This window comes from Macaca thibetana, chromosome 4 (genome assembly GCF_024542745.1).
Source record: "Macaca thibetana thibetana isolate TM-01 chromosome 4, ASM2454274v1, whole genome shotgun sequence".
In the NCBI taxonomy this organism is placed as follows: Eukaryota; Metazoa; Chordata; class Mammalia; order Primates; family Cercopithecidae; genus Macaca; species Macaca thibetana.
Window position 1 is genome coordinate 109,079,114 of NC_065581.1, and position 25,099 is coordinate 109,104,212.

Sequence of the window (25,099 nt, forward strand, 5' to 3'; positions counted from 1 at the left end):
ATGTGTTTTTATGTATCGGTATTACAAATCTATTTCTTTAATGTGATTGGCAAAATTGGCAGGTATTACCCAAACCTCAGCGGTCAAAGACACATGAATTTTCAAGGAAATTAATTTCAACTTTGATGAAAAAATATTACAACGTATATGAGCACACACTAAATAAAAATAACGTCCTCTTTGCCGGGTGCAGTGCCTCACACCTGTAATCCCAGCACTCTGGGAGGCAGGGGTGGGCGGATCACTTGAGGTCAGGGGTTCAAGACCAGGCTGGCCAACATGATGAAACCCCAACTCTACTAAAAAAAATACAAAAATTAGCCAGACGTGGTGCCTGTAATCCCAGCTACTCAGGAGACTGAGGCAGAAGAATCGCTTAAACCAGGGAGGCAGAGGTTGCAGTGAGCCGAGATCACACCACTGTACACCAGCCCGCGTACCAGAGACAGACTCCGTCTCTAAAAATAAAATAAAAATAAAAAATAACCTCCTCTTTAAATAAAGTCAAATAAAACCAGGTTCTATGGAATGCTAAATAACTAAAATGACATTTAACAAATTACAAGCTGAGTGTCTGTTTTCTGGATTTCTCCCTTCTGGATCTGTCACTTCATCTATTGGACGAGTGCTGACAGGGACAAATGCCAACACTCCACCACCTGTAAATAAAAGCTGTGATCCTGATTTTGAAACATTTGCATTCCCCACTCTGTCACTGCAGGACACAAAAGGGAAAAGAAAGTCAGGGACATTTGCTCAGTAAAATGAAATCCTTTCTTGGCTCTCCTATGATTTCATTTACTTTTTATAGCTTGGCTTTCAAACATAGTAATTGCTTTTTTTTTTTTTAAGACATGGATTTATACCACATTTGAGTGTCCCTATATATAGATTTCAGTCTACAATAATAGCGAATTCACAAGATCCCACCGCTAAAGACCTAAATATAACAGCAATTTAGGAAAAGGATCTTCTTCTTCTACAAAGAAAAAATATTAAAGGCAAAAATAACTTACCCCATCTGCCACCAAATGGCAATTCTTAAACCCAGCTTTTATGACACTCTCAGGAAAAAGCAAAAAATGCACAATTTCTTCCAGGAAATTTGTTGTCTGAAAATCCTCTGAATTTTTAAAAATTGTGTTGTTTTATTTCTGTTAATACTTAAAATCTCTGGTTCATCCATGAGTAATTAAATCTTACAGTAAGAAAGGCAGTTATTCCAGCCTCTTTCAGTTCTCCTAAAGCAGATATAGCATTCATTTTTGTTCTTCAATTACCTGTTTTTACCGAAGAAACGTGGCCGTTAAGTACTTTTCCCAGAATCATAAAGCTGTAGAGGCCAGCAAGACGCAGTCTGAAGAACAAGTGCTTTGGAGTCAGACAGGGTCAAAACCCAGCTCAGCTGCTTAATTCCTCGCCCTCTCTAAGCCTGTGTCCTCTGCAGATTGGGAGGGAATCTGTCCTGGAGGGCCGCATGCAGAGTATCGAGATGTTAATAAAGTGTCTGGTACAGCCTCTGATCAACAAGTTCCTATGATGTCAAGAAAACGATGATGTTGCTGATGATAAAATAGAGTCTTGGAAATACTCTCTCCAATCCCTTCATTTTGCAGGCAAAGAACAGTAAGGACCCGAGAAATTAAGTAATGTACAAACCAACCATCTGCGGCTCCACAAGTGGTTTACAGAGTGCACAATTTAAGGTTTCAATTAGGACTTCCATATACGATGAGCAAAAGCACAAAAATACTCAAGTTCTATGGTATTTCCTTGGAGGCTCCGCCTGCAAGGAGGGCTGGCTAAATCTCATTATTGCTGACCTTTCCCCGCAAGAGAAGACCTCCAGAGGATAATGGGTAAAATCTGCCTTTATCCAACTGCAAATAACTCATCATTGCTTGGTTACTTGCAGCTGGTTCCCGGCCAGGATGCTACCCAACCTGTCAGGGCTGCAAAATCAAGAGCAAACACACAGACATGGTACAATTCGGTCGGGCACTAGATCCCATTCCCTTTCACAGAACACACAAATTTAGACGCAGCCGAAAAGGACCAGGGTTCAATATGCAAAGACAAGCTCTGTTATTAAACCGCAAAGTTTCACAAGAACACTTTTGCCCTGAATCACAAAGGTCTCTCACATTGACCCATCAACAACTGCCCTCATCGCAGAGTTTTGTCTGTCTAGACTTAACTTCATCCTGAGACCTGACCTAAAGGGAGCCAGGTGTCAGGTACCTGCAGCTTCTAGAGCAGAGATTCCCACCTGGCTCAGATTTTCCTTTAAAGTCAATTTCCTGAAGTGGCTGTAAGTAAATCCAAGTCAAACTCAGATATCTTGAACAAAGAGGAAAGGATTGCAGATTTCAAAATGAAATAAATTCATTTGCCAAGAAAAAAGATGAAATTAATTCATTTGCCAAGGGAAAAAAAAAAACAGAACAAAAAATGAGTCCCTCCTTCTCTCTCAGTGCCCTAGTTTAAAAAACCACTCTACAAAAACAGAAGCCGGAAAAGAGAAACCTAAGATGGTTACAAAAAGGAATTCACTTTATCCACGTCCATGGCTGCCAAGCCCAGTGCCATGACACAAGCAAGCCCTCGAAACGCCTTACTAAGAAACCATCGTTAGTCCTCTTCCCTACTAACTCAAACCTATATTTAAGTAGCAACCATATCGTAACTTCAGTAAGCTTTAACTTCTCATAACTCAAGGGACTTGTCAACAATAAGCATTGCATTGCTTCTGCAAGGTGGCCACAGGCAATGTTCCCTACGAGGTGACAGTTGAACTAACAAAACTCAGGCCCCCTGTTGCTTGTGAGTTTCTCCTTAGCATTAAATACCCGTTATCGGAGATGAGCTCTTCAAGAATCAGACAGGCGGGCCAGGCGCAATGGCTCACACCTGTAATCCCAGCACCTTATGAGGCCAAGGCAGGTGGATCACCTGGGGTCAGGAGTTCGAGACCAGCTGGCCAACACGGTGAAACCCTGTCTCTGCTAAAAATACAAAAAATTAGCCGGGCATGGTGGAGAACGCCTGTAGCCCCAGCTACTCAGGAGGCCGAGGCAGGAGAATCGCTTGAACCCGGGAGGTGGAGGTTGCAGTAGGCCAAGACTGCGCCATTACACTCCAGCCTGGGCGACAGAGTGAGAGAAAAAAAAAAAAGAATCAGACAGGCACACGTGGACACAAGCAGGCCCAGCACTGGTTAATCACTTTTAAATATGGCTCCACTTTCTACACCTGTTGGTACAGAGCTTGACGTCTCTATACCCTTCCCCTCTTACCTCATTTTTATTAATATTTTCTTCTCAAATGATTTTATAGAAATTACTAAGTTTTGAGAACTATATCAGGACAAGTGAGTTCATTTTCCTAAGCTCCTTTGGACTGAAAACAGAGGAGGAGAGTAAAAAGCAAATTATTTGACACCAAGTATGATGCTGCAGATGCTACTAGGTGGCGATTAAACTGAGAGGTAAACTGAGAGGTAAACAGCACAAAGCAGCTTTGGGAAAGTGGCAGAAAGAGGCAAGAGGTCAGAACAGGGGCTTCATCTGAACCATCATTGTAAACTCCTGCACCTCAAACAGCACTGATGTGTGCACTGTGTTGAGTAAAGAAATAAACGCATGACCAGACTGCATCGCACATGCAACAGGGAAAGCAGGGAGACTTGAGTTTTAGTCCTACTTGTGACAGTAACAAGCTAAGTGGTCATGTCACTTAACCTATTGGGAAAGAAGTTTCCTTATCTGTTTAAATGAGGCAACTGAGGGGATAGTCTCAAAAAACCCTAGCACTTTGTAGAGGTAAAGAAACTGGAACCCTCGTGCACTGATTGGAATGTAAAATGGTGCAGGGGCTGTGAAAAACAACACAATGCTTTTTCAAAGAATTAAAAATAGAGTTCTGGCCGGGCGCAGTGGCTCATGCCTGTAATCCCAGCACTTTAGGAGGCCGAGGTAGGCAGATCATATGAGGTCAGGAGTTTGAGACCAGCCTGACCAACATGGTGAAACCCCATCTCTACTGAAGACATAAAAACTAGCCGGGCACGGTGGCAGGCATCTGTAATCCCAGCTATTCAGGAGGCTGAGGCAGGAGAATCAATTTAACCCGGCAGCAGAGGTTGCAGTGAGCTGAGATCATGCCATGGCACTCCAGTCTGGGGGACAAGAGCAAAACTCCGTCTCAAAAAAAAAAAAAAAAAAAAAATAGAATTCTACTTCTCAGTTTATATCCCCAAAGACTTGAAAGCAGGGTCTTGAAGAGATATTTGTACAGCCACGTTCATAGCTACCATATTCACAGTAGCCAAAAAGTAGAAAACCCCAAATGTCTGTGGACCAATGAGCAGACAAACAAAAGATGACATACAGAGACAAGAGAATATTATTTCGCTTTAAAAAGGAAAGACATTCTGATACATGCTACAACATAGATAAACCTTGAGGACACACGCTAAGCAAAATAGGTCAGTCACAAAAGAACAAATACTGTATGATTCCAATTAAATGAGGTACCTAGAACAGTCAAATTCATAGAGGCAGGAAGTAGGGTGGTTGCCAGGGGTGGAAGAAGAAGAAATGGGGAGGTATTGTTTAATGGGGTGCAGAATTTCCGTTCTGCAAGATGACACAAGTTCTGGAGATGGATAGTGGTGAGAGTTTCACAACAATGTGAATGTACTAAACTATAGACTTAAAAATGGCTAATATGGCTGGGAGCAGTGACTCGTGCCTGTAATCCCAGCATTTTGGGAGGCTGAGGCAGGCAGACCACTTGAGGTCAGGAGTTCGAGACCAACCTGGCCAACATGACAAAATTCCGTCTCTACTAAAAATACAAAAAATTAGCCTCGTGTGGTGGCACACCCCTGTAATCCCAGTTACTCAGGAGGCTGAGGCGGGAGAATCACGTGAACCCAGGGGGCGGAGGTTGCAGTGAGCTGAGATTGCGTCACTGCACCCCAGCCTGGGTGACAGAGCCAGACTCTATCACGACGACAACAACAACAAAAGGCTAATACAGTAATTTTGCTGCAATAATTTTACCATATTTTTTAAAGTAGGTGAAAAATGGGGGACAATGTTTATAGCACATAAATTATACCTCAACATGCCTAGTTTTGGGGAAAAACATCTTTCAGAAGTTCCCCTGAGAGCTATCCTTTCATTCTTCAAGTCAACAGGTATTTATCAATCACTCTGTGATCTGGATCTAATTTCCACGGGTTTCTTTAGAGGGTCCTCTGGCAGGAACAGGAAACTCCTTCTTCACTCCCACTCTGGAAAGTGTGGAAGAAGTTCGGGACTTAGGCAAGGCTGCACAGCCGGCAAGTGATGATAGCCGGGTGGAGAACCTGGAGAACCCAGTCTGACTCCCAGGGACATGTCTACTACCAACCTTGCTGCCTTTTTTTTTTTAGACGGAATCTCACTCTGTTGCCAGGCTGGAGTGCAGTGGCACGATCTCGGCTCACTGCAACCTCCGCCTTCCAGGTTCATGTGATTCTCCTGCCTCAGCCTCCCAAGTAGCTGGCACTACAGGCACCCACCACCATGCCTGGCTAATTTTTGTATTTTTAGTAGAGACAGGGTTCCACCATGTTGGCCAGGCTGGTCTCAATCTCTTGACCTCCTTATCCGCCCACCTTGGCCTCCCTAAGTGCTGGGATTACAGGTGTGAGCCACTGTGCCCAGCACCTCACTGCCTTTTCTAATCTGCTCCACTAATTCTGCAAACGAGGAAGCAAAAGCCTCAGAAAGGTTAAGAAAATTCTCCAAGATTTGCCAGCTGGTCAGTGGGTCCACGAGCAAGAAGTCAGGTCCACCAACTATCAGTCCAGTGTTCCTTCCAATCTACCACAGAAAGCCGTATCTGGTGAGAAAAGGAACCCCAGGGGTCCCACTGGAATTTCCAAAGCAGCCCACCCCCACCATTTGCAACCTTCTTCCCAAAACTAAGAGTTTCATTTAATCATTCATTTAACAAATAATTTACAATAGCTTAATTTTTCTTTTTAAAATAATCCTCTGGACACAAGTCTCCCCTTACAGTTACCCATTCATTATTCTATCAACTGATATCTACTAATCACCTACTAATTTGGATTCTTTTTTTATTTTTTTTCATTTCTTTTTTTTAGATGGAGTCTAACTCTGTTGCCCAGGCTGGAGTGCAGTGGCTCGATCTCGGCTTACTACAGCCTCTACCTCCCCGGTTCAAACAATTCTCCTGTCTCAGCCTCCCGAATAGTTGGGATTACAGGCATCTGCCAGCATGCCTGGCTAATTTTTTTGTGTTTTTAGTAGAGATGGGATTTCACCACATTGGCCAGGCTGGTCTCGAATTCCTGACCTCAAGTGATCTGCCTGCCTCAGCCTCCCAAAGTGCTGGGATTACAGGCGTGAGCCACTGTGCCCAGCCTATTTTTTCTTTTTTATTTTTTTAGACGGAGTCTCACTCTGTCACACAGGCTGCAGTATACTAGCATAATCTCAGCTCACTGTAACCTCTGCCTCCCAGGTTCAAGCGATTTTCCTGCCTCGGCCTCCCAAGTAGCTAGGATTACAGGCGCCTGCCACCACACCCAGCTAATTTTTTATATTTTTAGTAGAGACGGGGTTTCACCATGCTGGCCGGGCTGATGTCGAACTCCTGACCTCAGGTGATCTGCCTGCCTTGGCCTCCCCATCAAAAAAAAAAAAAAAGTGACAGGCACCTTCAGGGAAGAAAAAGGAAGAGATGGGAAGGGGAGGGGAGGGGGAAATGTGAGTCGTGTATGCAATTATTTTTTTTTTCTTGAGACAGTCTCCCTCTGCCACCCAGGCTGCAGTGCAGTGGCCCAACTTTGGCTCACTAAAAGTTCCCCCTCCCTGGTTCAAGCGATTCTCGTGCCTCAGCCTCCCAAGCAGCTGGGATTACAGGAGCTCGCCACCCCCTGGGTAATTTTTGAATTATTAGTGACATGGGGTTTCACTGTGTTGGCCAAGCTGGTCTCAAACTCCTGACCTCAAGTGCTCCACCTGGCCACCGTAATCCACAGTGAGCCACTGCACCTGGCCTATAATTTAATTTTCTAGTGACCACATTGAAAAAAATAAGAAGCAAGTGAAATTAATTTATATACACATATACATATATATACACATACATATATATACACCCTTTTTCTTTTTTCGAGACGGTCTCACTCTGTCACCCAGGCTGGAGTGCAGTGGCAGGAACACAGCTCACTACAGCCTTGAACTCGTGGGCTCAAGTGATCCTTCCGCCTCAGCCTTCCAAAATGCTAGGATTACAGGCATGAGCCACTGTGCCTGGCCCATAATGTATTTTAATCCAATACATCCAAAATATCTTTGTTTTAACATGTAAACAATATAAAAATCGTAATGGGATATTTTACACTTAGTTTTTCATATTAAGTCAGCCAAGCCTGGTGTGTATGTTACACTCACAGCACACTTCAGTGGTGGTGACCACATTTCAAAGTGCTCGACAGCCCCGTGGAGCTGGTGGCTATAGATCTGGACACATGAGTCTTTCAGAGGGGTAGAGAAGACTTAAAACGTCAGGCTAAGTTTGGACTTTACAAAAAGACAAAAGGGAGGGTCAGGCGTGGTGGCTCACACCTGTAATCCCAGCACTTAGGGAGGCCAAGGCGGGCGGATCATGAAGTCAAGAGATCGAGACCATCCTGGCTAACACAGTGAAACCCCGTCTCTACCAAAAATACAAAAAATTAGCCAGGCGTGGTGGCGGGTGCCTGTAGTCCCAGCCACTCGGGAGGCTGAGGCAGGAGAACAGCTTGAACCCAGGAGGCGGAGATTGTAATGAGCCAAGAACCCGCTACTGCACTCCAGCCTGGTGACAGAGCGAGACTCCATCTCAAAAAACAAAAAAAAAAATGACAAAAGGCAGTAGGTGATCTTCTAGAAGCAGTAGTGACAGGAAGCAAGGTCTTATATCAACCACTGAAGCTGCTGCCCCACGCAAGCTCTCAGCTCTCAGGGACCACAGCCTCTCAGGGATCCTAGACCCAATGTCATCTACCCCTGTTCCCCCAGCCCCTTTCACAGGGGCCCTTCTGAGACAATGTGTCTCCCTCTACAAGCTGCACCCTATTTATCCCCAGTCATTTCCACAATCATGTCATTACCAACCTGAAGCCCCTTGCCCCTCAGTTTTCCTGGATAAGCCTTATTAGCCTATAGAAAGTAAACTGCCAAAGTTTACTTTGGTCCAGGTCCATCCCTGCTCCTGGACCGGCCAGAGCCCCCGGGCGATTGCCTTTCAGTATCACCAAATGGGGTGGGCGAGGAGGGGAAACTAGGAATTCTAGTTCTCAAACCTTCCCACAGCCCTGCCTGTGAGTTCCTGCTCTTTTTACTGACATATTAATTCTCTGTCATCTACATCAGATCAACTTTTTGCATCTACTCAAGTATCCAAAACCACCCCAAGGCCCCTTCATGCTCAGGTGATATTCCAGCGTCCCAAATTATTTTATTTATTTTTATTTATGTGTTTATTTATTTTTGAGAGAGGGAGTCTTGCTCTATTGCCCAGGCTGGAGTTCAGTGGCGTGATCTTGGCTCATAGCAACTTCAGCTTCCCAGGTTCAAGTGATTCTCCTGCCTCAGCTTCCTGAGTATCTGGGACTACAGGCACGCATCACCACACCTGGCTAATTTTTTTTATTTTTAGAAGAGACAGGGTTTTGCCATGTTGGCCAGGCTGGTCTTGAACTCCTGACCTCAGGCGATCCACTCGCCTCGGCCTCCTAAAGTACTGGGATTATAGGCATGAGCCACCGAACCCAGCCGAGCAGTCTGGTTTTTTAAATTTACCATTTAAATTTAAATTTAAATATAGTATTCTCATACTACCAACCTCTCTCCTCTCAAGCACCATTAACATCTACACAATAATTTTTTTATTCTTTTATGTTCTACAAAAATGAGATTATAGTATACATGGTTCTTGCCTCTTCTTTTCTCATGGGAATCCTTCCAGGTCAAGTGCAGAAATCCAAGGCATGGACGTGTGACATCTTATCCAACCGTTCCTCTGTCAAAAGCATCCACTTAGTTTCTAATTCTTTGCCACTACAAACAATGCTGCAATAAATATTCTTGTGCAAACAAATTACATACAGCTGCTTTTATTTCTATGGGAGAGAGTCCCAGGGGAGGAACTGCTGGGTCAAAGGCTATGTGTGTTTGAAATTTTAATAGACTCTGCCAGCACTCTTTCCAGAATGGTTATTCCCACCAGCAATGCTTGAAGATCTCCTGCCAGCAAGTATTGTTGCCTTTAAAAATTTTTGCCAATCTTAATGGTCTGATGTACATTACATAAAGGTTTTTTTGTTTGTTCGTTTGGTTGGTTGGTTTTTTGCTTTTTGTTGTTGTTGTTGTTTGTTTGTTTTTTTGAGATGGGGTCTTGCTCTGCCGCCAGGCTGGAGTGCAGTGGCGTGATCTTGGCTCACTGCAACACCCACCTCCTGGGTTCATGCAATTCTCCTGCCTCAGCCTCCCAAGTATCTGCAACTACAGGTGTCCACAACCACACCCGGCTAATTTTTGTATTTTTAGTAGAGACAGGGTTTCGCCATGTTGACCAGGCTGGTCTCAAACTCCTGACCTCAGGTGATTCATCTGCCTAGGCCTCCCAAAGCACTGGGATTGCAAGCATGAGCCACCGCACCCGGCCTAAAGTTTAAAAACTCTCCCTCACCGCCCATCCTGCTCAAAAAATTATTTAATAATTCTCTTTGTTGACAATTCTTTCTGAGTGCCCCTCTCTGCCTCCTATTCTTCTTCCACCTCCAAAATGTAGGCAGAAAACAAGGCTCTTGCCTGTCTTTTTCGCCTCTCTTTGCACATCCTTCTTTGACGATGTCATTATTTCTCAGGGTTTCAGTCATCCCCTCTTAAGAGATGAATCTGAATCTACATACCCAGCCCAGACCTCTCTCTCTCGAGCTCCAGATTTCTATCTGCTCACGAGACACTTCCCGTAGCGCCTGCTGACACCTCAAAAAGGATCAAACCCAAACTCTCCTTGAGTTGCCGCAACTTAATCTTCCCCCAACTCTATTAGTAGAGCAGTATCATCCTTATCACAGGTACGCAGGCTTGAATGCCCAGTGTCATTGTTTTACCCCTCCCTATGCTTTGCCCCCACATCCAGCCAGTTACCTCGTCTGGACGGTTCTCTCTCCTCTCTCTTATCCACCCTGTGCGGACTCTCTGCACAGATCACCAAGACTCCTGCAGCAGCCCAGCTGGAACCCCCAGCTCCAGCATGCACACCCTACCCTGCCAGTCCAACCCTCCAACACCTCCCCAGTTGCAGACCAAGTTAAACCCAGACATCCTAACCACACTTTCAAGTCCTTTCCAGCTCTTATTCCAGTCTGCCTCTCCAGCCTCCTGACTGACACATACTCCAAACTCAACATGAGCCTGCCCGATTGCTTGTAGCCTAAAGGAGATTCTTTTCTCATAGGAGAAGAATTTGCAAAGAAGGAATATGAAAGGTAAACAGATGCTTACTGCAATTCCCTCTGCTGCTCTGGCCCTATCTCTGCCAAGGAAATGTCTTTCTCTCTTAAACTTTTAAAAAGGAAAAATGTTTGGCAGAAAAAAATTAAATAAGTAAATGAACCACATAATATAAAATGACAAGAACTCACAATCGGGTATATGTAGACACTCACGAAATGACCAAAACTAAAAACAAAAGAACAGGAAAACCATCAACCAGAGTCAAAAGCATCCTATATTGATACAAATAGCAAAGAATCATTTTACAATAACATCTGTCTTGTGATTGAGTTTCATGTATCAGATATTCATATATGACTGCATTAAAACTCAGCAAGATTTACATTATAATAGAAGGAAAAGAACTACAGTGAACTAAACAAAACTTAAAGAGACAAAACACAAAAACTACTTAACATAATACTGTAGTAATCTGAGAAGGAAACAATAAAAATGACTACTTTATAAACATTTATTTGATGCCTATGAATTAAACCCTATCCTGCATAATGAGAGAAGATAAAGACATAAGAATAAGGTCAGTGACCTCAAAGAGTATAAACACTAGCTAAACAGATGAAATAGTTCCACCAAATAAGAACAGACAAAGAAAAATATATTTTCAAGGACAAAGAGTTAATTAAAAATGGAATACAAATGAGTAGCATGAGATTAGACAAAATAGATTTACTGAAATAAGGTACACAGAAAAGGTCCCTATATTTTTTGTGTCACAGCAAAGAGAATAACACAATGACTTTAAATTATGCAACATCTCTACTAAAAATACACATCACCTTAGTTTTTCCTTCCTTTTCTTGCTGGTAGACACACAAATACAATGATCTACCCCATCTCAGGGGTGTGTGTGTGTGTGTGTGTGTGTGTGTGTGTGTGTGGGAGAGAGAGAGAGAGAGAGAGAGAGAGAGATCTGCCTAATAGTACCTTCAATGCTTTCTAACCCAGCATAATAATGAGAATCCAAGTTTCAATTATACTTACTCAGCACTTAGGAAAGACCCTGTGAGCGCTCCTCCACGGACTGGGACTCCAGCCTCTTCTGATGGAGACTGTCAACAATCCATCATCCCTGCTAATGGTGGGATGCAGTGTCACAGATAATTTAAACAGCTGTCAGAGCTGAGCAGCTCTTCAGACTTCCATATGGCTCATAAAACGCACATGTGCTCTGTGCCCTTCCCCCTCCCAAGAAAGTTGGGAGGAAGGATATGAAGTCAGACAAACTGGGATTCAATCCCAGCTCTACGCTTCAATATCCTCGTGTACAATATGGCTTTCCAATATCCTTTTTGTGTAGCAGAGGGGAGCAAGCACTTGGAAGTACCTAGCACAACGCCAGATGCAGAAAAGGTGTGTAGTAAATGCTGGTAACCATGCCATTCTTCTCTTCCCTTGAGTTCCCCCACCTCTCCCAGCAAGCCGTCTCCCAAATATCGAGTTCTCCAAAGCAAAAGAGACAAAACTCCACATGAAACTCTGAATACAGAGAATTTACAGATTATCAAACACAGAAATAAGCAGACAGGGATTTTTTGACCTGCGTTCTGGATCATCTATGGCACACACACCTGCAGGAGCACAGACTAAGCCAGCTGTAGACCCCAAACCCCAGCGGTGCTACAGGAGCCACGGGGACTGGTAAGCATCTATGTACAGAGAAAGCCCGGGTCCCTCCAGCCCCAGTGAGGAGCAGCAACAACGTGCCACAGGTAGGAGACAGGTGAGGAGCAGGAGAAGAAGTGAGAGGACACTCAGAAGGTCTAGCATAGCAGCCAGAGTTACGAGACGGAAGAGACTGGGCAGGTTACTTCAACTCTCTCACCTCCATCTTCTGAAGTGAGTCTGAACTCACTCTAAGGTCTCTCCCAGTATTTTATGATTTTAATATGATTCTATGCTAAACGGTAACATTTTAAGATGTGTGTTTTTAGTATTTCTAAAATAGCATCAGAGGATGGGGCATAGTGGCTCATGCCTGTAATCCCAGCACTTTGGGAGCCCAAGCGGGGAGGATCACTGGAGGTCACGAGTTTCAGACCAGCCTGGTCAACGTGGTGAAACCCCGTCTCTACTAAAACTACAAAAATAAGCCAGGTGTGGTGGTGGGAGCCTGTAGTCCCAGCTACTGGGGAGGCTGAAGCAGGAGAATCGCTTGAACCCGGAAGGCAGAGGGTGCAGTGAGCCGAGATCACGCCACTGCACTCCAGCCTGGGCTACAGAGTGAGACTCTGTCTCAAAAAAATAAAATAAATTTTAAAAAATAAAATAGCATCAGAAATGGCCCTGTGATTAATTCTGTAAGATATCCTATATCTTATAGAATTAGGAGTTAAGGGGTTTGGTAAGTTGGTTGGTTGCTTTTTGTTTTCAAACCTTACTCCACCCAACACAAAAGTAGCAAACGTGCTTTCTGTAAGACTACGTTGAGTCAAAAGCTCAAAAGTGAGAAAAATCAAAATACTGGTAAGGATTATCGCTCCCTTCCTGCTCTGTGGACTTACTTTTGCTCCGTGAACTCTCATAGTAAACAACAGGATAAGACATGTGCGCTGTACGGTACAAAATGAAATATGACAATGCAAGGGGCGGAGAGAAACAGGGCTTGAACATAAAATGTTTATAATAAACTGGCCATAAGGAAAGATGAACTCTTTGAAATTGTGGGCTCTACTCAAACACTGTATGTTATTTATTAACCACTCCTTTTTTTCTTTCTATAAAGAAATTCAGTACAGTATCAGCTTTGATATATTTACAATACTTCTCTTGGAGGAAGTCCAGAGTCTACATTTGGTCTTAAAAGAAGGTTCTTCCTGCATGGAAGCTATCTCAAAAAGCCAAAACATACATTCAGAAAAGCTGAGCCTCTCGTTAACATTTTTCAAGCATACAGTAGCTATGCACCATTTGGCACTCACCAAAACCCCTCCAAAAGTATCAAAAGGCTGCCAACGTCTCTTTGCACTTACAAGAATAATTCCTGAAAAAGTGTCTGTTTGCAGAAGAATTTCACTTCTAGTGATATGCTGATCAAAAGTTTACTGTCTCCCCATAGAGAGTTGACTGGTTTTAGTGACTTGGCCAAATATCAAAATAGCTGTAATTAAGTGGGATTGTGAGAGCCAGATGTGGTATAAAAACTGAGGGTGATCCCAAAGGAACTAAAATTATGCTTAGCACATGTTTAAATTATATACCAGTCACAGGACAAACCATTGTCAGACACTCCTCTCAGGAGAAAAATAGATCAATATGACTGAAGGAAGCGTGCATCTCGAGACAAGCTGTTTTGTTGTTCAAAACTAAAACTGACCGACCTGATTGTCTAAGTTTTTCAAAACAAATATCTCACACTCAGTTATTTTGCTGTGATGTAAAAAATTGAGAAGCCACAAGATCTCAATGCTGTTCATTAGGATTATAAATGGAAACAAACTCATGGAAGGCAGCAGCTATGTAGGTCAGGTCCAAAGGAGAAATTTTTTAATTCACAAGATAAGCACAGATTAAATGATCGCCTGTCCAAAAGGTCTCCTAACCAGTGTCAATTCCATAACTCCTCCTCCACTCCTGAAAATGAGGAGTTATGAAGACCCCTAAAGTCTTATAAATTGCATAGTCACCTAAAATATCCTAAGAAACCTTTTGGTTCGGTTTGGTTTTTGGTCACTCCATAGTACAGAGGACTCACTCAACATTACCAAGGACTGAAAAGAACAGCTCCTAAATTTAATTTTTTTTTTTTTTTTTTTTTTGAGACAGAGTTTCACTCTTGTCACCCAGGCTGGAGTGCAATGGCTCGATCTCGGCTCACCACAACCTCCGCCTCCCGGGTTCAAGCGATTCTCCTGCCTCAGCCTCCCAAGTAGCCTCCTGAGTTCTGGGATTATTCGGCTAATTTTTGTATTTTTAGTGGAGACAGGTTTCACCATGTTGGCTTGGTTGTCTGGGTAATCCCAGCACTTTGGGAGACTGAGGTGAGCGGATCACTTGAAGTCAGGAGTTCAAGACCAGCCTGGCCAACATGGTGAAACCTGTCTCTATTAAAAATACAACAATTAGCCGAATAATCCCAGAACTTTGGGAGGCTGAGGTGAGCGGATCACTTGAGGTCAGGAGTTCGAGACTGGCCTGGCCAACATGGTAAAACCTGTCTCTACTAAAAATACAAAAATTAGCTGAATAATCCCAGCACTTTGGGAGGCCAAGGTGGGTGGATCACTTGAGGTCAGGAGTTCGAGACTGGCCTGGCCAACATGGTGAAACCTGTCTCTACTAAAAATACAAAAATTAACCGAATAATCCCAGCACTTTGGGAGGCCGAGGCAGGCACATACTTGAGCTCAGGAGTTCGAGACTGGCCTGGCCAACATGAGCCACCGCGCCGGGTCTAAATTTAATTTTTGTAGGCTGGGCACAGTGGCTCATGCCTGTAATCCCAGCACTTTGGGAGGCTGGGGCAGATGGATCACCTGCGGTCGGGAGGTGCCAGCCTGACCAACATGGAGAAACCCCGTCTCTACTAAAAATACAAAATTAGCCAGGCGTGATGGCACATGTCTGTAATCCCAGCTACTCAGGAGGCTGAGGCAGGAGAATCGCTTGAACCTAGGAGGCGGAGGTTGCAGTGAGCCAAGATCGTGCCACTGCACTTCGGCCTGGGTGACAAGAGCGAAACTCTGTCTCAAAAAAATAAATAAATAAAAATAAAAATTATAGGAATCCCTTGAGTCTTTGGCACATTTTAATATAAGCTGTACACGTTACTGTCATACACATTTTCAGTCACTGACCATGAGCATTAGAGTCTGGGCAAAATATAGAGGACAGGTAAAGTCACACTGGTTTCCACAAGGTTGAGACCAAACCAAATATCAGAGAGGGTTTGAATTCTGGGGTATTAGGCACTAAGTCCAGCTGCAATCATTCATTAAAGTCTCAGGGACCTGCGGGCGTGGTGGCTCATGCTGTAATCCCAGCACTTTGGGAGGCCCAAGCAGTCTGATCGATTGAGCTCAGGAGTTCAAGACCAGCCTGGGCAACATGGCAAAACTCTGTCTCTACAAAAAATACAAAAATTAGCTGGGCGTACTGGCGCATGCCTGTAGTCCCAGCTACTGGGGAGACTGGGGTGGGAGGATCACTTGAGCCCAGGAGGTGGAGGTTACAGGGAGCCAAGACAACAAAATAAAATAAAATCTCAGGGACCTAAGCAAGATCTCCCACCCCAAGAGCTCATCACCTCCCATCTGCCAGGTGATACGCACTCACAGAAGTTCAGCCTTTTTTTGGTTCAGTCCATCATACTCTTTAAAAAAAGAAACAGCTTTGTATCTCCCTTTATTTTTAAATTCTTTTTTTTTTTTTTTTTTTTTTTTTGAGACAGAGTCTCACTCTGTTACCCAGGCTGGAGTGCAGTGGTGTGATCTCGGCTCACTGCAACCTCTGTCTCCCGGGTTCAAGCAATTCTCCTGCCTCAGCCTCCCCAGTAGCTGGGATTACAGGTGTGTGCCACCACGCCCAGCTAATTTTTGTATTTTTAGCAGAGATGGGGTTTCACCATGTTGGCCAGACTGGTCTTGAACTGCTGACCTCAAGCGATCCACTCGCCACGGCCTCCCAAACTGCTGGGATTACAGGCATGAGCCACAGCACCTGGCCTAAATTCATTCTTGAGGGAGAGGCAGGAAAGACTGAGGAGCTGCAGCAGAGACATAATATATTTCGGAAAAGCCCCCAGGGTGGTTAAGATGGACCCTCTCCCCAGACTGGGAACCTCTGCTGTTGCTAAGGCTCTGACCCACATTATGTATCCTTCAGAGATATTCTAGGCATGGCAGTGGCTTTCTAACTTTGACAGATAAGACATGTTTTGCCTTATGACTTAGTATCCCACATGCAATGGCTAATTTTTCTTTTTTTTTTTTTTCTTTTTGTAGAGATGGAGTCTTGCTCTGTCACCCAGGCTGGAGGGCAGTGGCATGATCTTGGCTCACTGCAACCTCTGGTTCTCAGGTTCAAGCGATTCTCCTGCTTCAGCCTCCTGAGTAGCTGGGATTACAGGCGCCTGCCACCATACGCAGCTAATTTCTTTTGTATTTTAGTAGAGACAGGGTTTCACCGTGTTGTCCAGGCTGGTCTCGAACTCCTGAGCTCAGGCAATCCGCCTGCCTTGGCCTCCCAAAGTGCTAGGATTACAGGAGTGAGCCACCGCGCCTGGCCTGCAATGGTTAATTTTACATGTCAAATTGGATGGTGTTTTGGATGAGAGTGACATTGCAACTGGAGAACTCTGAGTAAAGCAGACCGCTCTCCATAATGTGGGTGGGCCTCATCCAATCACTTGAAAAAACAATGGATAAAGCAAAAAGGCCAGCTTCCCAGAGCGAGAGGGAATTCAACAGCAGACTGCCTTCAAGCTGCATCTGTATCATCAGCTCTCCTGGGTCTCCAGGAGTTCACGCTTCAAATTTTGGACCTGCCAGCCTCCATAATAAGGTGAGCCAATTGTTTATAATACAACTACACACACACATACACACATACACACACACACACACACACACACACAGACCCTATTGGTTCTGTGTCTCTAGAGAACCCTAATACACGGACTGACAGACAGGATAGATGCTAAACTGAAACAAACGTTTCAAGAAACAATAGTTATTTTTACTATATGCAACGTATTTAGATACTTTCTATTCAATATTTTGCTCCCTTCATATAGGCGTGTGTCTCTTAATTTGCGTCTTGATCAAACAAGTCAGAAAGCCACTGAAGGCCAGGTGCAGTGGCTCATGCCTGTAACCCCAGCATCTTGCAAGGCCAAGGCAGAAGGATCCATGAAGGCCAGGAGTTCAAGACCAGCCTGAACAACATAGCGAGACCACCTCCCCACTTCAAAAAAAAAATGTAAAAACTATTCAGACATGGCGCACTCCTATTGTCCTAGCTACTTAAAAGGCTGAAGCGGGAGGACTGCTTGAGCCCAGGAGTTCAAGGCTACAGTGAGCTTCGCACTACTATACTCCAGCCTGTGCAACACAGCAAGACCCCATCACAAAAAAAAAAAAAACAGAAAAGAAAAGCAAGCCGCTGGAATTTTTTTCAAGTCTATTTGTATGCATATAATAACAATAATAAACCTGACCCACTAATTTACTTCTCATGATTCATAGTTTTATTCAAAAGGTTGCATACTAGATACAGTGTACGGCACCTAGATATCTTCACTTAGCATACCACAGAGATTGTTCCATACCTATTCAAATTGTTTCTATTTAGAGTTTTTCTTGAAAGGGAGAGTGAGCCAAGAAAGAGGAGGAGTGAGAATAAGGGATTCAAAAGAACGAGAACAGTGAAGCACTGAGTAGCAAAGTCAAGTTTAAGCTAATTCACAGTTTCTCTGGAGTCAGTTTTAGGACATCCATAACACAGTTGACAAATAGAGCCAAGTACAGTAGGCAAATATCTCTGGACATTTGTGAATCATGAGGTCCTTCATTTCTCTTATTGAAACATTGGTAGTGCTGCTCTCTTACCTATTTTCCAGCAAAAATTCCAGTAAAGATTAGGAAATTCAGTTCAGGCTTGACCATCAGACTTACAAAAATGAGTTAAATTTGGCGAGGCACAGTGGCTCACACCTGTAATCCTAGCACTGTGGGGGGCCAAGGTGGGAGGATGTCTTGTGGCCAGGAGTTCAAGACCAGCCTGGGCAACAGAGCAAGACTCCGCCTCTACAAAAAGTTAAAAAATAAAATTTAAATTTAAAAAATCCTTGGCACCTGACTACACCTTGAAAAACAAATTACCTAGGCACAGTAGTACATACCTGTAGTCCTAGCCACTTGGGAGGCTGAGGCAGGAGTATGTCTTGAGCCCAGGAGTTCAAGCCTGCAGTGAGCTAGGAGCTCGCCTCTGTACTCCAGCCTGGGTGACAGAGGGCGATCCTGTCTCAAGAATAAAGAATTAAATTAAATTAAATTAAAATGCGGGCCAGGCATGGTGGCTCACACCTGTAATGCCAGCACTTAGTGAGGCCGAGGTGGGCGGATTACCTGAGGTCAGGAGTTCAAGACCAGCCTGACCAACATGGGGAAACCCCGTCTCTACTAAAAATACAAAATTAGCCGGGCATGGTGGCGCATGCCTGTAATCCCAGCTACTCGGGAGGCTGAGGCAGGAGAATGGCTTGAACACAGGAAGTACAGGTTGCAGTGAGCCGAGATCATACCATTGCACTCCAGCCTGGGCAACAAGAGCAAAACTCCATCTCAAAAAAATAAATAAATGAAAATTAAAATGGGTTACATTATTTCAATTCAATTACACATACCAGCTGCACACAAAGATGGCAGGCACAGAGTGTTACCCAAATCCTTTACCCCATTTCTTTTCTTACTAGAATTTCCTCAGTTCTACTAGAAATGAGCTGTGGATCTTTTATGAGCTGTTGCTACCATGAATATCTCAAGCTAATTTATTGCCTACCTATTTATATATCCTAAACATAGCTTCTTATATCAAAAGGCACAACTTCAAAGTCATAAGTCTCTCACTTAGATTCTTTCCATTCTCTAACAGTCTACAGTTTCAAGAGTATACAGAATCTGGCCGGCCACAGTGGCTCACGCCTGTAGTCCTACGACTTAGGGAGGCTGAGGCACGCAAATCACTTGAGGCCAGGAGTTCAAGACCAAAACCCCATCTTTACTAAAAATACAAAAATTAGCCAGGTGTGGTAGCGGGCGCCTGTAGTCCCAGCTACTCAGGAGGCTGAGACACGAGAATCACTTGAACCCAGGAGGCGGAGGTTGCAGTGAGCCAAGATCACGTCACTACATTCCAGCCTGGGTGACAGAGTGAGACTCAGCCTGAAAAAAAAAAAGAAAGAAAGAGTATACAGAATCAGAGAAAGCGACAGGCGCGAGGGACCTTAGAAATCCTCTCTTCCACTGGATTCACAACTGTATTAGGTTCTTTAGACGGGCCCAAGGGGCCTTCTGTCCCTTACAACTTCGTAATTAATATAATTTCCATTTCATCCCTTTTGTATATTATATATTTGGGTCTTGGTTTCACATAGATGTAGTTTGGAACAAAGGATTCCTCGGATCTTCAAGAAAATCACTAATACTGCCTGGACCAAGCAGGTGTATACAAACCCAGACCCTGAGAAGCTGAATGATGTCCAGGGATCCACATCTCCACTCAGTACAGACCAACACTGAGCCTCCAGAACACAGTCTTTCCAAATGTGGCCCCAGATCAGCCACGGCGGCAGCATCACCTAGAAACATCATAGAGATATAAATTCTCAGGCCGAACTCAGATCTTCTGAGTTAGGGCCGGGCATGGCGGCTCACACCTGCAATCCCAGAACTTTGGGAGGCCAAGCCAGGTGGACCACCTGAGTTCAGGAGTTCAAGACCAGACTGGGCAACATGGTGAAACCCCATCTCTACTAAAAATACAAAACCTAGCTGAGCATGGTGGCTCACGCCTGTAGTCTCAGCTACTCAGGAGGCTGAGGCACAACAATAGCCCAAACCCTGGAGGTAAAGGCTGCAGTGAGCCGAGACTGCACCACTACACTCCAGCCTCGGCGACAGAGCAAGACCCTGTCTCAAAAAAAAAAAAAAAAAAAAAAAAAAAAAAAAAAGGATCTTCTGAGTCAGAAACAGAGGACAGGACCCAGCGATTTATGCGTTAGCAAGCCCTCCAGGTGATTCTGATGCCCTGAAGTTTGAGAACCTCTGTTCTGGAATAATACCCCACGTGCTTTCCATTATTCTCTTCCTCTTCCTATTTCAATCCTACAGCTCCACAGCAGTACACACTAAGCAGCTACCCCCAAAACACTGAACCTAACCATAGATTCACCCACTGAAAACGTGAGAACGTCACAATTAGGTTTACAAACACTGCTACAGTACAGTTAGTGCATTTTTCTTTTCTCACAATACAAACACCCACATCCAAAAGGGTCAAACAAAAGTTTGAGTTTCAAAGAATAATTCAAGAGAGTGGAATTTATGTCCATTTCAGACACTGAGCCTCAGAAGAACTGAGTGATGCTAAGAAATTTATTTCCAGCTTCTCTGGGCACACTGCTTGTGGGGTAGCCCTGCTCTGCAAGGAACAGTAAAAAAAAGAAAAAAAATAGATATTATTTCCAGAACAGTAAGGTCATGGTACCTTAGACTGTCAGTGACCAACAGTGAGTACCAAAGGGACAAAACATGGGAAGATTACTAAATGGAGACAGCTCCTTCCAGGAAAACCTGGTTCACAGACCTGGAAATAAGTAGTAATGTGACTGTGTTTCACCCCTAGCCTGAGGCAATTGATTTCTCTGTACCTTACATTTCATGAGGTTTGAGGTATATGTTTGTCATCTGCACAGGTGATTTTGCTGACTTTCTGTAATATACACATAAGAGGCACTATCCGGACTAAGCATTAATTGTAAGCCACATCTCAGTGTTATGCTATTTTAACAAATTTTAAGGATGCCAAATGAGAAATTACAACAAGCGTAGTTTTCAAAAGTTTGTCATATTATCATGTACCATACACAGAAATATAAATGTACTTTTATATCTTGAAATTATTCAAGAATTTTCAATGCACTCTATAACGTTTAGAGATTTTCCTTTAGACAATGTATTATTTAAGGTTGACAATTACATATGTATGTGTCCATTTTTTTTGGAACAACCCATTTGTTGGTTTGCTGAAAATTCCAACCATTGGCTGCCAACTCTGTACACTCCATGCCTTAGTGAATTTTCTAATGTGATTTATCAAGCTATCAAAATGTAGCTTCAGTGACAGACAGCTTTTCAGAAAATGCCATACTGCAATGACATTCTCTTCTCAACATACACCAGGACTGCTGCAATGTCAACCATCCAATGGGCTCAATTTCCTCATACATTTAGACTAATGGCCAGGGTGGAACTTACGACAGTCTGACTTAGTGACATCCCTAGATTTTTAAAGACAGGTCATTTTAAAATTCCAATTCCACGGTAAACTGAAAGAGAACTAAGCAAAGTCCTGCCTGTTGGTATCCCTCCGGAAACGGCCTTTATTGAAGAGACGGAAGTGTTTTCTCACTAATATTCATCACAAAAGAGATGTTTTTAAGCAGCCTGACATTTTACCTAATCGTTTTCACTGTCAATATGCTTATCACTAATATATCCAACAAACTTTTTCTTTAGAAACCAGATGTTTTCCTTAAAAATGGTTCCTGTCAAGAACGGTGTGAACCTGGGAGGCGGAGCTTGCAGTGAGCCAAGATTGGGCCACTGTACTCCAGCCTGGGTGATAGAGCAAGACTCCATCTCAAAAAAAAAAAAAAAAAGGTTCCTGTCAAACCATACATCATGGATCACCCCGAAATAAGAAAACCTGTGCTGCATTTGTATATAAATGGCCTACAAATCTCTTGCCCATCTCTGGCAAATTCACTAACATGGTTAGATCCTCACAATCCTATGCAAGCCTATGCAAAAGGGCATCACACAGGGAAAAGGCACAGGAAGAGAGACCTTGATTCCACTTCCCGACACCCTCCACACACAGAATGCCCTACCAGCGCAAGTCTTGCCTCATTTAGGACAGTTTCTCAAAATACGATCAAAAAGCCAGTAGCAGACCAGGCGCAGTGGCTTACACCTATAATCCTAGTAGACCAGCCTGAGCAACATGGCAAGACCCTTTCTCTAGAAGAAATACAAAAATTGGCTGGGCACAGTGGTTCATGCCTGTAATCCCAACACTTTGGGAGGCCAAGGCAGGTGGATCACTTGAGGTCAAGAATTTGAGACCAGCCTGGTCAACATGGTGAAACCCCATCTCTACTAAAAATACAAAAAAATTAGCTAGGCGTGGTGGCGGAAACCTGTAATCCCAGCTACGCAGGAGAATCGCTTGAACCCAGGAGGTGGAGGTTGCAGTGAGCCGAGATAACGCCACTGCACTCCAGCCTGGGCAACAGAGTAAGACTCTGTCTTTTTTTTTTTTTTTTTTGCAGGGGGGGTTGGGGGGACAGTCTCAAAAAATGTTGCCCAGGCTAATGTGCAATGGCATGATCTCAGCTCACTGCAACCTCCGCCTCCAGGGTTCAAGCGATTCTCCCACCTCAGCCTCCTGTGTAGTTGGGATTACAGGCACGTGCCACCACACCCGGTAATTTTTGTATTTTTAGTACAGACAGGGTTTCACCATGTTGGCTAGGCTGGTCTCGAACTCCTGACCTTGTGATCCACCCACCTCGGCCTCCCAAAGTGCTAGGATTACAGGCATGAGCCACCGTGCCCGGTCAAGACTCCGATTTGAAAAAAAAAAAAGTGCCTTGAGCCCTGGGTGTTACTCCAGCTCTGCCACTGGACTTATGTCCTCTGCTGCCCTGATTATAAACAGCTTCGTTTACTTGTTTGTCCCTACCACTAGAGTGTGGACAGCATTAGAGTGTATCTGGTTCTCCACTGACCTCAACATTAGGCACTTGGTAGGCACTCGGTCACTGATTGCCAGGTGTGCCCTGGGTCGGCCTCCTATCTGTAAAATTAATCAGGTAGCACTGCCTCCAGGACCCCTGGGGGCTACACATGGGAGCCTCCCTGCACTCCACTCCTCGAGGCTCGAGGACCCAGAGGCAGGTGGCGCGATCCAAGAACTAGTCAGTCTGTGGCTCCTCCTCACCCTCCCTTTTCTCCAGTGACTTTTTCAAATGATTCAAATTCCTTGAAAGTAAAGAACTCAGCCAAGCGTGGTGGCTTACGCCTGTAATCCCAGCACTTTGGGATGCCGAGGCCAGCAGATCATCTGAAGTCGGGAGTTCCAGACCAGCCGGACCAACATGGTGAAACCCCGTTTCTACTAAAAATAGAAAAATTAGCTGGGCATGGTGGTGTGCATCTGCAATCCCTCAGAAGGCTGAGGCAGGAGAATCGCTTGAACTTGGGAGGCGGAGGTTGCGGTGAGCCGAGATCACACCATTGCACTCCAGCCTGGGCAACAAAAGCAAAACTCCGTCTCAAGAAAAAAAAAAAGTAAAGAATTCTCATAGTGCTGGGCACGGTGGCTCATGCCTGTAATCCCAGCACTTTGGGAGGCCAAGGTGGGCGGATCACTTGAGGTCAGGAGTTCGAGACCAGCCTGGCCAACACGGCGAAACCCCGTCTCTAGTAAAAATACAAAAATTAGCTAGGCATGGTGGTGCACACCTGTAGTCCGAGCTACTCAGGAGGCTGAGGCAAGAGGATTGCTTTAATCCGGGAGGCAGAGGTTGCAGTGAGCCGAAATGGCATCACTGCACTCCAGCCTGGGCAATAGAGCTAGACTCCATCTCAAAACAAAAACAAAAACAAAAAACTCTCTCAGGTCTCTCTAAGATTCCTGGCCCTCTGGCATAGCCTGTACTCAGGATGCCTGGCCAGCTTCCAGATGGAATTCCTCACTGTTACTGTGGAAAGACAGGCAGGCCTCCGGGGTGGAGGTGAAAGGCGAAATGAGGGACGAGCTGCTGATGAGCTACTCCTCCCTCCCCGGGCTGCCAGGCTAATTGGAGACAGCCTTACCCTGGGCTTCTACTCTGGTGCAGCAGACCATCCACTGGCTCATCATGAGTTACTCTATGATTGCCTTCTGCCTCTTCATGTGGGGCAAATGGCTTAAGGTAAGTGAAGGCCTGCTTGGGAAGCTGAGAGGGACTCACTGCAACCTCTGGCTGTGAGGGATGCTCCAGTCTTAGTGTCTACCTCAGTGGCCTCTCCCCACTCTATAAATCCATCTATTTTCTTGGCCACATCTTCTTTTGGAGCCTACTATATTCACAAAGCAATGGTACCAAAGAAACAGGAATTAAAGATGATGCAGTAATCTATTTCCCTGGTAAGTAAATGTCTTACAGCTAAGCTCAAAATACCAGGTTACATAATAGAGCAACAGGTTTGGAGAAAAACATGGTATTGGAGGCTGGGCGCAGTGGCTCATGCCTGTAATCCCAGCACTTTGGGAGACCAAGGCAGGCAGATCACGAGGTCAGGAGATTGAGGCCATCCTGGCTAACACGTGAAACCCCGTCTTTACTAAAAATACAAAAAATTAGCTGGGTGTAGTGGCATGCGCCTGTAACAAGTCCCAGCTACTCAAGAGGCTGAGGCAGGAGAATCGCTTGAACCCAGGAGATGGGGGTTGCAGTGGGCCGAGATCATGTCACTGCACTCCAGCCTGGGCGACAGAGCAAGACTCTGTCTAAAAAAAACCAAAAAAGGATGGTATTGGAAATTTAGGGTGAACTCCAAGGATTAGCCTGGCTACTACATACAGAGTATGGGCCCTGACTACTCTGACTTACTGAGGCACACTAGGAAGACTCTGGAAGGACTACAGACCAGGAGCTAGGAGTGACTCTGACCAGCCTTCCAATCAAACGTCTTGTCTTGCAGGTAGCCTACAGCAGGACTGGTGCAGAAATTACTTATCATAGC

General features: G+C 44.5%; 1 protein-coding gene across 3 annotated transcripts in view; it reads right to left on the reverse strand.

The window, feature by feature from the left end:
- The window catches only part of TIAM2 (TIAM Rac1 associated GEF 2), a 273,384-nt gene that overhangs the window by 235,225 nt on the left and 13,060 nt on the right, over window positions 1-25,099 (reverse strand). For 2 of the 3 annotated variants that reach the window (XM_050786780.1, XM_050786782.1), the window contains exon 1: window positions 1,017-4,772. The exons of the other annotated variant lie outside the window; for it this stretch is intronic. The gene's annotated coding sequence lies outside the window, so the exon portion shown is untranslated. Of the gene's footprint in view, window positions 1-1,016; window positions 4,773-25,099 lie in introns of those variants that run through there. 3 annotated transcript variants of the gene reach the window in all.